At 36.6% G+C, this 7,500-nt stretch overlaps 2 protein-coding genes across 2 annotated transcripts in view; both read left to right on the top strand.

The window, feature by feature from the left end:
• LOC125044515 overlaps positions 1–2,495 on the top strand; it is an 11,553-nt gene extending 9,058 nt beyond the window's left edge. Inside the window, exon 7 of the mRNA XM_047641206.1 lies at positions 459–2,495. The gene's annotated coding sequence lies outside the window, so the exon portion shown is untranslated. The remainder of the gene's footprint in view (positions 1–458) is intronic.
• Positions 2,496–5,494: 2,999 nt separating this feature from the next.
• The window catches only part of LOC125044501, a 3,610-nt gene continuing 1,604 nt past the window's right edge, over positions 5,495–7,500 (top strand). The window contains exon 1 of the mRNA XM_047641192.1: positions 5,495–5,821. The gene's annotated coding sequence lies outside the window, so the exon portion shown is untranslated. The remainder of the gene's footprint in view (positions 5,822–7,500) is intronic.

Below are 7,500 nucleotides of genomic sequence, written 5' to 3'. Positions count from 1 at the left end.
AGTTATATTGCTATATTCATGATATAAGTCTCTGCTACAGCATATGATAAACCCATCAGTGACATCTCTTGAATTGCAACTGAGACAGTACGAGCTGCACATGATATCGAATCTACAGCAGAGGCAATACCTTCTCACCAATCCACTAATTTGTAATATGATTGTCATGCAGGGTATTGTCACCAAAAACTTTTCTATCTGTAACTCTTTCTTTCTTTTTCTCTATCTGTCGGTCTGACTGTTTCTATATTTCTCTCGCCTGTGTGTTTTTACACACACACACACACACACACACACACACACACACACACACACACACACACGTGTGTGTGTGTGTGTGTGTGTGTGTGTGTGTGTGTGTGTGTGTGTGTGTGTGTGTGTGTGTGTGTGTGTGTGTGTGAGTAATATGTGTAACCAACCTCATTGTCGGAATTCAAGAATTCCTTTTCATTCTCCAGGAAGGCGTGACAGGTGCACCGGCGACAGAGTCTAAGAGAAACGAAGATCATCTGCCCAGACACCGGAGTCGAAAAACTAAAGATACTGACGGAAGAGGAAACCCCAAAAGAAACCGGCCTTGTCGAAGAAACAGGAGAAATGGCCGATGTCAAAGAAGCAACAGACAGAATCGATGAAACTATAGACATCATCAGCGTAAAGGGATCTTGTCTGCCTCACGTGTTGATTGAGTTGGAAGGAATTCCAGTTTGCTTCATGGTAGACACTGGGTGTGAGATCAGTTCCATTACCAGAGAACAAATGACAAGCTTGGGATATGAGGAGAGCGATTTGGAAGGTGGTCTCCCTCATTGTTTGTTTGCCAGTGTGAAGATTAATAACTATAAATCAGTATGGCTTTTGATCGTTAAGAACAAGTTTGACCACAACTTGCTTGGTCTCGACATCCTTGCTAATTACTGTTGCATAATAGATTTAGATAAGAACAGACTTACTTTCCGTGAGTACTACGGCGACGCTTCATGGGACCTACGAAAGACCACAGTGAACATTCAGGGGAAAGACGTGGAAATGGATATTGACACAGGTGCCGTATGTTCCATATATGGCCCCAGATTTGTGCATTAAGGCATTCGGTCGTGAGGTGCACGATGCCTGGTACAAGGTTAAACCCGACGAAACTCCAGAGGGATATAAAGATCCTACACTGGGAGTGCCATTTTTCTACGGACTGCGTCTGCTGTTCAACCCGGACGGGTCTTTTGAAGTAATGGAACCAGAGACGGAGGACCAGATGGGAAGCTCAGATGTAGTTAGGGTAGTGAAAGGGACAGCTGTTCAAGCAGAGACACCTCTGCGATCTGAGATGTCTGCCATAGACGAGCCTCAGGGGTCGGATGAGAAACCCGCCATGACAGCCACAGAAATACTCAAGGAATCCGGTTAAGATACCGCTATGTCAGATGCAACGAAACCTGAGATCTCTGGTGACACAGCTGCCGCAGCCATGAAAAAACCTACCTCTAAAGCTGCACAAGAGCCTCAAAATCGGATGAGGAATCCACCACGACAGTCACAAAAGCATCTCAGAAAACTGATGAATAAGCTATCACAACAGCTGCAGAAGAGCCTCAGAGACTTAGTGACGAACCTATTGCGAAAGCCGCAAAAGAACTTCAAATATCCGATGAAAAACTCGTTGCAACAACCCCAGAGAACCGACGAGGCACCCACCGCGACAACTGCAAAAGAGCCCTAGGATCCAATGAGGAACTCTCTAAGAGAGTTGTAGAAGAGTCACAATGATCAGATGAGGAAGCTGCAGCAGAAGAACATCGTGCATTCAATGAGAAACCGAACGCAACAGCCGCAGAGAAGCCTCGGGCACTTGACGAGATACCCACCAGTCTTAGAAATGAATCAAGACACCCGCCGTGTCAGCCGGAGAAGCTCGGGGATCCGATGAGGAAATCAGAGCAACAAGACCCAGTGAGGAACCGGCCGCGCCGTAACATTACAGAAGAACCTGAGGAACCTGATGAGGAAGCCACCGTGACAGCCGCAGAATAGCCATCGGGATCCGATGAGAAAGTAGCGGCAAAGAAGAGCCTACATCTCCGTTGATAAAAGAAAAACAAAAAAAAACTCCATCTACCTTTGTTGATAGATAGGTAAACAGATTCAGATGTGTGTGAGGAAAGAAAGGATGGGTATGTGTGTATATATCGTAGTGTGTGCATATATATATATATATATATATATATATATATATATATATATATATATTTAGGCTGTGTACATGTTTGTTCACATATGTGTTGTGATTTCTGTAAAAGAATTTAGAATTAAGAAATCTTAGAGATTGAAGTATTCTCGCATTATACTCTGTTTTGTTTAAAGTATATTCTCGGTGCCATAATAGAGGCAGCTCAGGTAAATATCTTGATTTAATTGTGTTTCTGTTTGATTTTAACTCAGAATAGGATACGGAAGTATTTGTGATATGGTTAATATTCAAGAAATGTTTTGATAATAGATGAAATGTATATGTTGTAACCTTATTAGACAAACCACAGTTTTAGTTTTGGGAGGATTATCGACAATGAAACAATGGAAAGAACACAGCATCGTGAGGCTGTGCATGCAAGAAATAAATATCAAGAAGTGAAGCCCATCTACTCAATGGCTCTTTGTATATGTATATATTCATACACACACACACACACACACACACACACACACACACACACACACACACACACACACACACACTCACACACACACACACACACACACACATACATACACACAAACACACGTACACACGTACACACACACACACACACACACACACACACACACACACACACACACACACACACACATACATACGTGTGTGCGTGTATACATAACGTACAACGTTCGTGATCCGGGAACAACACTGCCGGACGTAACCTACTAAGCACAACATATCTGTGAAAACATTTTTTTGGACATGGTAAAGAGAGGTTTGGAGAAAAGGGGCATTTTGACAAATGATAATAAAAAGGATAATATCAATTAAAAGAAGACATCTTGATCAAAATAATCATAATAATAATGGTAATGATGATAATGATACTAATACTACTGATTAGCAAAGTTAATACTAATAATCATAATTATGATAATATTGCTAATTATTGTTTCCTTCTGTCATTGTGGGATATTAGCTGTTACAACAATATATATGAGCATTATAACAATATATGACTATTATGATAGGAATAAATAATTATATTGTTATCTGTGATTATTACAACACAGGATAGAAAACGTTGATAATGATAAAATTTGGCAATAAAGATGATAACAATAATGATGATACTGATGATAACAAAAATAAAAACAATAAAAACGGCAGCAGTAACAGTAAGTACTGCTAAAAATGGTAATGATATTAACAATGATAACAATGACAACAAAAATAATGACAATAGTAGTAATACTAAATACATGTAATATACAAAATGATGACAACATTGATAAGAATAACGATAAAAACGAAATATTTTAAAACCCTTTTCGTTCTTTCCATGAAGAGCTTTTTTTTTATTTATTTTTTTAGAATGTTCAAACAATACACATTAAATTCATTTTCCTTTACTCTACATATTTTATTGATTGTTCTGATAAGGTTTTCTTGGCGGCCATACACTGTGTGATCATAGAATCAATATAAACAAAGTCATTAACTATAAGATCGATGGAAAGGATAGAACTTCTAAATATGTCCATGATATTATTTCTCGTGTTGTTTATAAAGTGCAATGTGAATAAAGAATATACCAAATGATACTTAAAGTTCCTCAAGAAAACAAAGAAGAACACTCGTATAGCAATACAAAGAATGCTCATTTGACCAGCCTCTTTGCCATGGGAAATGCCTCTAGATTTTCTAAGGGAAAGCAACGAGGGTCAGCCTAGGTTCCACCAAACCACCACAGTGCCCACAAATTGGTGCCTGTCAGTCAAGTTTTAACTCTGAGGAAAAAACTGCTGCTGCAACTCCTAAGCATTATACATATATACACGTATGTATAGGCATATATACACATATAATGTAAGTATCTATGCATATGTGTATAAATGTATCTATAGCAGAAAGAAATTTATTTAAACCCCGTATATACAGTGTCTTTTTAGGTGATTAGTCTAGGAGTGCTTCATCTGTAATGATAAAAAGGGTAACAATATCACAAAAAAGTAAAGTATTACAATCAAAAGATACTGAATGGGGAAACTTAATGCACAAGGCAACATGGCACCTGAAAAATACAATTATATTAGACAAAATTATATTACACTATTTTTGTTGGTGAATTCTTTATTTCTGTTTTATTGCTTCTTCACTGGAAATGTTGAAAGTCAAATAATTCTCAATCACACTGATTAGAGTAAGCTAATTTCCAGATGATTTTAATTTGAAGCATAAAAAGAAAATAGCGTCTCAAGATAGTGTAGCTGAGAATTGTTTTTAATTCGTCAGCTGCATATCTGAACCGTATTGTCAAATGCAGAAAAGGTCTTGTATTGTGAAGATTTTCATCCTCATTCATACCTTTTCTACATTTTCATATCTAATGGACGCATATTTTTGTAAGTGTTTAAAAAAAAAGATCCCATCGCATAATTTTATAGAAAGTACCTGAATCCACGCAGTAGGGATGATCGAAAATATCTATTAAATCATAAATTGCCTGCTTCACTTGCTGAAAAAAAGTAATTCTGAAAGGCTAGGATGCCAGTTTACCCAAAATGATTAAGCCAAATGTTTACCTCCTGTTTACATGAAATCATTTCAGTATGAACAAAGATAAAAATGTATATGCACACAATGCATACAAATAACTGTCATTTAGGAAAATAAAATCAAATCATCAAAACGAGAAGTTATGCAGATTAGGAAATAGTTCGCTAAACTGAAAAATAATTAGATTAATGGATATCTCTCAGTAACTTTCTGCCTCTAATTTGGGGACATTTTTTACGTAATCATTTTTTAAAATTAGTTATTTGTTATTAATAACTAATTCTAGCAGTTCTCTCGGGAAGGTTATATCTGCCGACAGGTACTACAGCGCCCTCTGTTAGATTTTTTCAGCCACTAAAAGTAATGCAGACCGAGCTGTCCATATGGCTCAAAGAATTTCTAATACACGACTGATATTGGAGTAAATGTTGCCTTCGAGTAGGAGCTTAAACTTCAAGTCTACAGGAAAGGTTTTGTAGGTTTTATGATTAGTATACCTGTAAAAAACTGGCTTGGCTCAACTGTAAAGTATTTAGTTACGGTTGTGTGCTAAGTTTATATGCAGACAAAATTCTCCTGACTTTTAGAAAACATATTCAAATCGAAGAGAAATGACATTGATAATAAAAGTAATAGTGATAGCGGTATTAATGTCAGTGGTGGTGATGGTAATTATATTAATGGTGATAATGCTGTTGGTAATTTTGTAATACAGCGCTAATGATTGCTATGTACTTAACAGAAGGAGTAAATTGTAAAATCTTTATTAGTCACTCCATCAAGAGAAGAATTTTCTCTTCTAACAGTACACACGCCGTTTTCTTGTATTTACGATCTAATTCCTTACACACCTGATTGAATTACACATATTAGAGTAATATTTGATCTGGATTGTATTATGTTTTATAAGCTATTGGTTGTTCAAGTACATATAATATAGTTTTTTCTCCGGTCCTGCATTGAAGAAAAGAACACGTGGAGTTCTATGCCTATCTCGGAAAGGGTGACTGCGTCCGAGTGTGTATTATAGTACGCAGATAATAAAACTACTTATATACACGGTTTTTGAAGGTATGAGTACAAAGGTTCTTGGTCATAATATAACAGTGACAGTATTGGTATTTTATCATGATAATACTGAATATAGAAATTATAATTAATACTGTTAACAAACATGATGACAACATTTATTATTGTTCATGACATGTCAAAGCTTCAATTCAGACTTTCTCATAACTTAAGTGTTCAGAAAAAAAAATCCGGAGTTTATTTTCTGTGCTTTTTTTTTCGGGTTAGTAACCCTACCCCCTGGCCAACCCCTAGGGCTTGGGGAACCCGTGGGATTGCATCTATTTATTTATTCATTTTTATTTATTTTTGAGGGGAGGTACAATGTATAAAACGCATTCGATCTCTGCCAAATCTAGCATAAGAGTGTAAAGTATTATGACGTAACATGTGCAAAGAGAGCGATTGCCTCCATGCCTTGCGGCGCTCCGGCATACACGGAAGAAAATATGCGCCATGTGTATTCCTCCCCGAAGTAACATACAGTACAGTAATCAAACACGTTTTCAGTTGATTACCTTTTATTGATGTATGTATGAACTTGTGATATAGATATTCTTTGAATATCTATTGTTGGCGAAAGGAATACTCAGTAATATTTTGTATTTCTGGACAAGTGCACAAAAGGTTAAAACACGCCAATTGGTTGTTATCTAGGGAAGTAAAAAAATACAAAATATTGTTACGATTATATTTTCTAAAACGAATAATTGTTTATTTTTTGATTTGCACAAGAAAAGTTACTGATAAGAGAGGGGATGATTGATTTGATCAGTCAATCAAGCTGAAAAAATACTGTCGATCATGAAAATCATTTTGCAATGCACTAAAACTGTACAATGACAACGTGATAATGATACTGATAATAAAGATGCGGCGATGGTGATATGTACAAGATCTGCACCCACAGCCTAGCTAAAAAGACTCATATTTGTTTATAATATTTATATAGGCAATATTTCATACATCTTATATATGATAAAGTTGAAACCCAGCTGTATAAGAGAAACCATTCTTGTCAAAGCTCTTGTTCTCTTGCAAATCGAAAACGCCTCACTTGTAGTTCTTTGGCTTTCCTATCTATATGATGAAAAACATACAGCATAGCAATTCAGCATTGCTCAGTAATGTAGAATTTCTGTGTAATTAATTCATGTAAATTTAACGAATGGTATCATCGTCACATACGTCACATATGCCCCGCCCCCTCAATCACTGTAATGGCCAAAATCTAATGGAAGACCTGTTAATATCGACCTTAGTGACAGCGGCAACGATAATGACGAATTTAATTATGACGATTGTGGTAAAATATCAATGAGGATGGCGGTGACGAGAAGAAGAATGATATTGATGATGGAAGCTGGAGTGTGTGTGTGTGTGTGGGGGGGGGGGGGGGGGGGGGAGGTCAGCTCATGTTGAGCCTTCGATGGTGAAAAAAGGCATATAAATAAACAATAATAAATAATCAATTTAAACGTTAACAAATAAAACTATCCTTTTTGTAATATAAAGGATAATTTTATTTATTAATTTATTAACGCTATGATGACGGGCTACAAAAGCAATGACTATACTATTATACAGTAATCTCTCTCCACTTGAACAGTAACTAGAATAGGAAATATTTGAGCTGTACATGATGAGGAATCTTCAGCAAAGGCTATATCACCAATTTGTGA

Source organism: Penaeus chinensis, chromosome 35, assembly GCF_019202785.1.
Source record: "Penaeus chinensis breed Huanghai No. 1 chromosome 35, ASM1920278v2, whole genome shotgun sequence".
In the NCBI taxonomy this organism is placed as follows: Eukaryota; Metazoa; Arthropoda; class Malacostraca; order Decapoda; family Penaeidae; genus Penaeus; species Penaeus chinensis.
This window is presented reverse-complemented; position numbering and strand designations above follow the sequence as displayed.